This window comes from Humulus lupulus, chromosome 8 (assembly GCF_963169125.1).
Source record: "Humulus lupulus chromosome 8, drHumLupu1.1, whole genome shotgun sequence".
In the NCBI taxonomy this organism is placed as follows: domain Eukaryota; kingdom Viridiplantae; phylum Streptophyta; class Magnoliopsida; order Rosales; family Cannabaceae; genus Humulus; species Humulus lupulus.
Genome location: NC_084800.1, coordinates 61,129,318 through 61,137,671, shown reverse-complemented (window position 1 = coordinate 61,137,671; position 8,354 = coordinate 61,129,318).

Below are 8,354 nucleotides of genomic sequence, written 5' to 3'. Positions count from 1 at the left end.
CCACCATGCATGGATTGGTTCAGTTCTACGAGATGCCAAATCTTCTCTGCGCAATGGTTTTCGATTTTTTGCGGCTAGCTTGTGGAGATTGACGTAAGGTTCTTGGTACTTACCTTTCATATTTAGTTTGAGGAATGTATATATATAGAAACTCTTGATCTCAATCTTGTAACAAATGTTGATGAAACTCTAATAAGAACTCCAACGCTCAAATCAGTAAAATTGTCTTTTATAATCAACAATCAATCCAGAGCTTTGCGAAATAATTAAGAAATAACTTATCTTATTGGTTCAAATGTTAAGTTCGTTACAAAATGATCTTTGTAAAATGAATGTAGTTCTCTGTGGAATCATATTATCTTTGATCTATTTCTACTAGTTGAGTGCCAAAGCAAAAAACAGACTTAGGTGAATTAAATAGGTTTGGGACCAATTTGCTAATAAAAATATAGTGTGAGAATCAATTTACTAAAATACATATAATTTGAAAATTATTCGTACAAATAAGAAGATTATATCTCATAAAATTGATTGAACCAAAAGGCATACAAAGATTTTTCATACATGGGATTTTTCGTTTCAAGCACGCTCTGTGTGGAACCTGATTATAGTCTTGGCATATAAGATTTGTAGCCGAGGATAGAAGAGCCATCAGTAGTTTTTTTTTTTTCCTTTTGACCAAGATAGTTGTGTAAAGGAAAATGAATATGAAAAACCGATTCACGTTTCACTGATTGAATTGTACAAAATATAAATAGCTTAATCTAGTAAAGCTAGGTAACTGAATGCAGTTAGAAAATAACAACTACTCTAACAATTACTAGCTAACTAATCTTTAGTTATGTACAATCACTAGTCTTAACATTCCCCCTCAAACTTAGGGTAGATAGTGAAACTACACTAAGTTTGGATCAAAGGAACAGAAAGTGAGCACTAGACAGTGCCTTGGTGAGAATGTCAGCAACTTGCTCATGAGCAGGGTGTGTTTTACAACAAGTGATTTGGTTAGAACTTTCTCTCGAACAAAGAACAAATCCAACTCAATATGCTTGGTTCTTGAGTGTAAAACAAGATTTGCTGACATAAGGACTGTCACAACCCGAGTCCTAGGCTGTGGCAGAGTTGTAATATCCATAACTTGGGTGGTCAAATGTCAAACTTTGACCCTTGGTGGAAAATAGTCTTTATAAATGATCATTTAATTTATTTTAAATCTTACTATAATTATAAGTCAAGACAATGGAATAAATCCTATAATTATATATGAAAATATCACAGATAAAAGTAGGATCATTTATCTTAATACATAGAACAATAATATCCCCACACTTATGTAGTCACCAAACAGTTAAATTTAATAAGTCATAAAACACAAAAATAATACTTAGCATCCACCATTCCTCATTTCTAACTATTACATAGCTAACTTAAATATACAGACCGATAGGTTCCAAATTAAATACACAATATTCAAAAGATAGGACTAGGGCGCTAAACACATTAGCTTCAGCGATAATTCACCTTATCCACACTTTGCGTCACCAGGATCTTGGAATGGGAGAGATATAGGGGGTGAGCTTATAAAGCCCAGTAGGAAAGCAACTAATAATATAGGACTCAAAAGTTCAATAAAAACCCCTGCATGGTTAGCTTTTTAAAACAAAACATACATCATCATGTATAAACCAAAATAGAGAGAAACCATAAATAATCATAAGAGCATAGCTTCCAATGCACATCACACCGTCCACTAGACCCCTAGTTCCCGTTACCCACCATAGAAAATCTGACATCCTAAACCGGGTAGCCGGACCTGATAACCACCACAATGGGGAGGCTCAGAACACTTCCTGTATACAGATGCTAGGTCTTTACACCTACAGGTGAGTGGACACCTGATCTACCTATGATGACACAGAGACTAGGTCGTGAAACAACAACATGCACAAATCATGATCACTATGGCTCTCATCGATATAACCAAATGCAGGTAAACATGAAAAGAAATAAACATATTCCCTTTTTATTTTAGAAAATTGGGCAGCATAACGACTGCATTGTATAAAACCCAAAAATTATAACCTGCATAATTAAGTGAACAAAATAATATATTTGGCACTCCGTGCCCTCAGAACAGAACAGAACAGAAAACATGCAGATTAAGTTTTCCATTTTCAAACACTTTATAAATATCAAAATTGGAATATGTTAATGCAATTCAATAAGAGTACAACAAGTCCAATAGTCAAGTTGAGTCCCTACCTCTTAAGAATTTTCAATCCGAGTCCCAAGTGACACTCCCAAGCTTAACGATTATCCTAGAGTGAATTAAATTGGAGCTATATATCACGATTTTCCTACGAGCATCAAATGAGAAAATGATTATCATTATTGAATTCCTTATTCAAAATCGTGTCCAATGACATATAATATGACCATATTTAAAAATTCAAGTTCCGAAACCTCACCCAAGCGGTGCACACTAGCAGTTGATAGCGGTACCGGGAACGTCGATGAATATATGCATGGCATATATCAAAACGATCCTCTCGAGTAGTACATCACGGAAGTACAGCCCCTTTGCCCAACTAACCTTCGGTGTCGTCGAAAAATGCCTCCAAAGGGGCGGAGATACCCAAAATTTCGCTGGAGAAAAACGGTGAGTTGAATGAAATGACTTAGTGAGCGATGTTCCTCCCTTCACACTGGTTCCAACGGTGCCACCCACTCACCGAACCAAGGTCTAGGTTCGCTGGAAAGTGCGGTCAAAGTTTTGACGACGAAACTTTGACTGCTCCGTTCGTGTGCGTCTTAAGTCCAATGGCCTTGAGGTTTTGGGGATAAGGTTGTCGCCGGCCACTGGTGCTCCAGCTCTGGCGCGTGGCGGGAAAAGAGAACTCCGGCAACGACTGTGTGATACCCCGACGTGGGTTGTTGCAGAGAGAAAAAGAAGAAAAAGAAAAAGAAGAAGAAGAAGAAGAAAAAGAAGAAGTGCTCGGGCGAAATAGGAAAAAGAAAGAAAAAGAAAGGAAAGAAAAAAAAAATCTGACAAATAATAAAGTAAGTGGGCCCCACCACTAAAAAAATATTATTATTATTATTATTATTTTTTGAGTCTTCACAAGGACTGTGCTGAGATTATCACACCAAACCGTTGGTGGCCTTGGAATTTGCACTCCGATTTCTGTCAATAAAGATTGGATCCAAGTAATTTCTGCATTGATGTTGGCTAAGCTTCTATATTCTACCTTTGTACTAGACCTTGACATGGTTTATTGCTTCTTTGAAGACCAGCTCACGAGATTTGATCCGAGAAACACACAGAGTCCTGAAGTTGACCTTCTGTCGTCTGGATCTGTTGCCCAATCAACATCACAGAATCCCACCAAGTGAAGTGATGCAGATTTCTGAAAGTGTAGGCCAAAGTCAAGTGTACCCTTCAAATATCTTAGAATTCGTTTGACAGTTTTCCAATGAGACTCAAGGGAGGTATGCATAAACTGACAAACTCGATTAACTGCATAAGATATTTCAGGATGAGTTATTGTGGCATATTGAAGAGCTCCCACTAAACTCCTATATACCTGGGGACTTTGGACAGGATTACTTCCAATGGCTGACAACTTTTCTCCTCCTGCCATTGGTGTAGGTAAGCTATTTGCAAATTGCAACTTAGCTTTACAGAGTATATCAGTAAGATACTTTGTCTGTGATAAGTGTAGACCAGTGGTAGTATGCTGCACTTGGATCCCAAGGAAGTAATTGATTTCCCCCAAGTCCTTTAGAGCAAACTCAATGTTCAATTGTGTGACTAGCTCGGTGATGACCTTAGAATCACTGCCTGTAATTAAGATATCATCAACATAGACCAGAAAATATGTTGTATGTGAAGCAATACGTCGAATGAACAATGAATGATTTGACCGAGCATTATGAAACCCAAAATGAATCAAGGATTGCCTGAGTCGATCAAACCAAGCTCGGGGAGCTTGCTTCAAACCGTAAATGGCCTTGTGTAGTTTACAAACCAAATGAGAAGAGGAAGAATTAATAAAACCTAGAGGTTGTTGGATGAATACTTCCTCAGATAAGGTCCCATTTAAGAATGCATTACTCACATCAAGTTGCTTTACTAGACAGTTTTGAGACAAAACAATTGTAAGAATGACTCTGATCGTGGTTGGCTTGATCACAGGACTAAAGGTCTCTGTAAAGTCGAACCCATGATGCTGGTGGAACCCCTTAGCTACAAGACGAGCCTTATGCTTGGCTATACTACCATCTGGATTCTCCTTGAGCTTGAAGACCCATTTGGAGCCTATAGCTTTTCGGCCAGGAGGAAGTTCCACAAGAGACCAAGTATTATTGGTGTGCAAGGCCTGTAACTCAGTGACCATAGCTTTGTGCCAATCAGGATGCGCAAGAGCTTTTGCAATAGTTAGTGGCTCTTTAGATGTAAGGTAAACCTTAGGCTTGTAAACACCTGTTTTGGCTCTAGTTGTCATAGAGTGAGTGTTGGTGGGAGGTAAAGTTGCAGGTAATTGACTCAGTGGTGCAGCCGGTGCATGTGATTGTGATGATGTTGGTGACACGGCAGGATCATGTTCCTGACTTGAAGTGAATGGTGGGGTATGGGTAGGTGGTGGAGAATGAGGAATTGGTTGTGGTGATTGATTTGGAGATAGTGACTGATTGGGTAATGGAAATGGTGATGAAGGGTTGACACTAGGTGCCACAAGTGGGATCGACACAGAGGAAGACTCAACCGTAGAGGAAGAAAGAGACCGAGGAGAAGATTTCTGAGGTGTTTCTACGTAAGGAAAATAATGCTCATTAAAAATGACATCACGAGAGATGTATATCCTACCTGTAGAAGACAAACATTTGTACCCCTTGTGCTTAATACTGTACCCCAGGAAAGTACACTCTTCAGATCTAAATTGGAGAGCTTATTCTTATTGTAAGGTCTGATGTTGGGAAAATAAGAGCACCCAAACACTCTCAATTGATGGTATTCAGGATCTTTAGAAAACAATTTTTAAGAGGAGTGACACCAGATAGGACTGAGGAAGGTAGACGGTTTATAAGAAAGGCTGAGGAATGGACAGCTTCATCCCAAAACCTCAAAGGCATGGATGCATTAGCTAACAAAGTTAACCAAGTTTCTATTAAATGCCTATGCTTACGTTCAACTAAACTGTTTTGCTCATGGGTTGTGGGACAAGACACTCTATGATAGATGCCATGAGTAAGTAAATAACTCTTAAATGCTTGAAACTCCCCTCCCCAATCAGATTGAAACCCTTTGATTTTACAGTTCAACTCATTTTCAACTTGTGTTCGAAAGTTTATAAAAGTCCAAAGAGCTTCAGACTTGTGTTTTGACAGGTATACCCAAGTGTACCTAGAAAAGACATCAGTGAAGTGGATATAGTATCTATATCCATTAGAGGACACCATTGGAGAGGGCCCCCATAAATCGGAATGTACCAATTGCAAAGGTTCAGAATATACTGTTTCAGAGTTAGAAAATGGAAGCTTATGTATTTTCCCAAGACAACATGCTGAACAGAAATCAGAAATGGTTTTATTTCGATTTTGAATATTACAAGAGTTCATTACACTTTGCACTGTCTTAGCAGCAGGGTGCCCAAGACGGCTATGCCACAAATGAAACAAAGAATTAGACTGACTAGAAGGCTCTACAACTTAAGTATTGTTACAAGAAATACAGGTAAACAGATTGGAATCCTAAGTTGGAACAAATGACTTTGAACAGAATGAGAGAGGAGGGAAAACATAGAGGCCCTTGCTAAGAGTACCCTGCAGAAGAACTCTCTGGGAATCCTGATCCTTAACAAGACAGAAGTTAAGGTGAAACTCAAAGAACATAGAATTATCAAGAGAAAATTGAGACACAGAAATGAGATTTTTAGTTATGCTAGGAACATGTAAAAGATTATTGAGGATAAGATTTCTAGAGTTATCTAAGGAGGAAAATGTGGTCTTGCCAGCATTCTGAATGGTGAGGCCAGTACCACTGCCCATATGCACCTGATCTGAACCATGATATCTGAGTTAGATTACCTTCATTGGAGCTGCAATGATGAGAAGCACCAGAGTCATTATCACAAACACTTTCAGATGTTGCTATCATAGTAGCTGGAGTAGTCTGAGAACAATCTGTAGGTCCAGCTCCAAAACTAGGAAAAGTTGGAATGAAGCATTGATAACACTTAGAGGCATAATGTCCTGGCCTGGAACAAAGTTGGCATACCAGTCGTCCACTCGGAGGAGTAGATCCACGGCCAAAATGTGAACTGAAAGAAGAGGCAGCTCAACCACTCGTTGATTGACCAGAAGAATGTCCACCAGAGGGAAACTGATTTCCTGAGTAATTACCACCACGACCACCTATGGCAAATGGATTCCAATAGCCTCTGCTAGAGTTCGGAGGAGTAGATCCACCATGAGATCTAAAGTTGGAATTGGAGAAGTTGATAGAAGCAGAATCTAGATCAGTATGTTGCCTTTCAATTCGATGCTCTTGAGCTAGAAGAAGAGCTTCAAGAGCAGCTACTCCAAGAGGCTCAGAACGAGAGTTAACAGAAATAACAAACGTATCATAGTATGGTGAAGGTAAGCCACGAAAAATGGCGGCAACATGTTCTTTAGGAGTGGTAATATGACCAACATAATTAAGTTTATCAATGAGAGATCGAACCTTGAGAAGATAATCATTGAGAGATAGAGAGCCTTTCTTGATATTCTGCAACTCAGTCGTGAATTGGTCAATCTTGGCCTCTGTCTGTGAAGCAAAGTATGTTTCAAGAACAGACCAAAGCTTCGCTGAAGTACCACTGCGAACCACACACATAAGAATCGGTTCCGTCATCGATGATAATAACCACGAGTATAGAAGCTGATCCTGTTGATCCCAATCAATGAAGGCAGGATTGAAAATGTCAGATGTACGATCTTCATTAGAAAGAAATTGAGGAGGAGGAGTATGCGAGGCAGAGATGTAATTTTGCAGCTTGTGGCCTCGAATCGCAAAGAGAACTTGTGGCTACCATAATAGAAAGTTGTTGTGATCCAACTTGGTGGCTAGCTTGTAGGAGAAGGAACAAACGATGTAGAAGCAGAGCTAGCAGAAGTTGTAACACCCTAAACTCCAGGGACCGTTACGATGTGCCTTGTAAACAGTACTAAACTCGCTAATCGAGTCTTTTGGCCAAAATCGTGTAATTAAGTATGATTAGTGGTTTAGGGATTAAATTTTTTGGTTAAGATGTAACGTTTCATTAGAACATTTATTATATACATTGGGATCCCAAAAATATAATTTAAAGGTCTATTACAAGGAAATATTTACAACTGGTCGATCTAAGCAGCAAAACAGGATTTAACCCTAGTTCCTCTTTCAAACCCTCGGCCGTGGCGGTCGAGCAGCCGTATATGTACACATTGTGTTAGAGAATATATTTTTTTTTGCTCAGTGGAAATATGGAAAAAACCAAAATACAACTCTATGCAAACATACAATGGACAAGATAATTGATTAAATAAATATTACAACTCAATTGCTCAAAATACAAGTAAATAGAAAGATGTAGAAGAAGAAGATTACAAACTCAATACTATAATAATACAAGTAAATAAGAAGAACAAGAGGAACAAAAGAATGAAAACACAAACAAACTCTCACACAATCAAAGTGTAGAGTAGTGGGGATCACCAACTTGAACAAGGTTCAAGACCTTTGTTCAAAAGCTTATTTCCCCCTATTCTCTAAGCACTAAGGGATCTCTCTGGGAAATAGCTCTCTGGAATTATCAAGCCTTTTGGTGTATTTTCCAGCCAAATGCTTTGTGGATGGAAAATGGTGTGTCTTACAAGTGAGCATTAGACTCATATTTATAGAGTTTGAGATACCCTTTGGATTTCAAATTCCACCAACCCCATGGCTGTTACCAATGTTTAATTGGATTAATATGGAATTAAAAATGAGATTTGGGAGTTATTTGGGTTTTTAGAACCATTCAACACATTTGGAAAAAATCTGAAAATTTGGCCTGAAATGCACCTGTGGCCGCGGCCAGGATCATCAGTGGCCGCAACCACTGGCCTCTACCCCAGGCCGCGACCAGGGAAAGACAGTGGCCGCGGCCACAACCTTATTTCAACCAAAAATGTGATTTTTCCAAAACGTTCCAAAATGTCCCAAATCCTTTCCCACGTGATTTTGTAATCTCCAAATACCTATTGGGAGTTAAAAACATGTCTCCATCAGTCATATATCATCATGACTTTGTGAAATCCAATCTCAAATGTGTAACATATAATATACACAT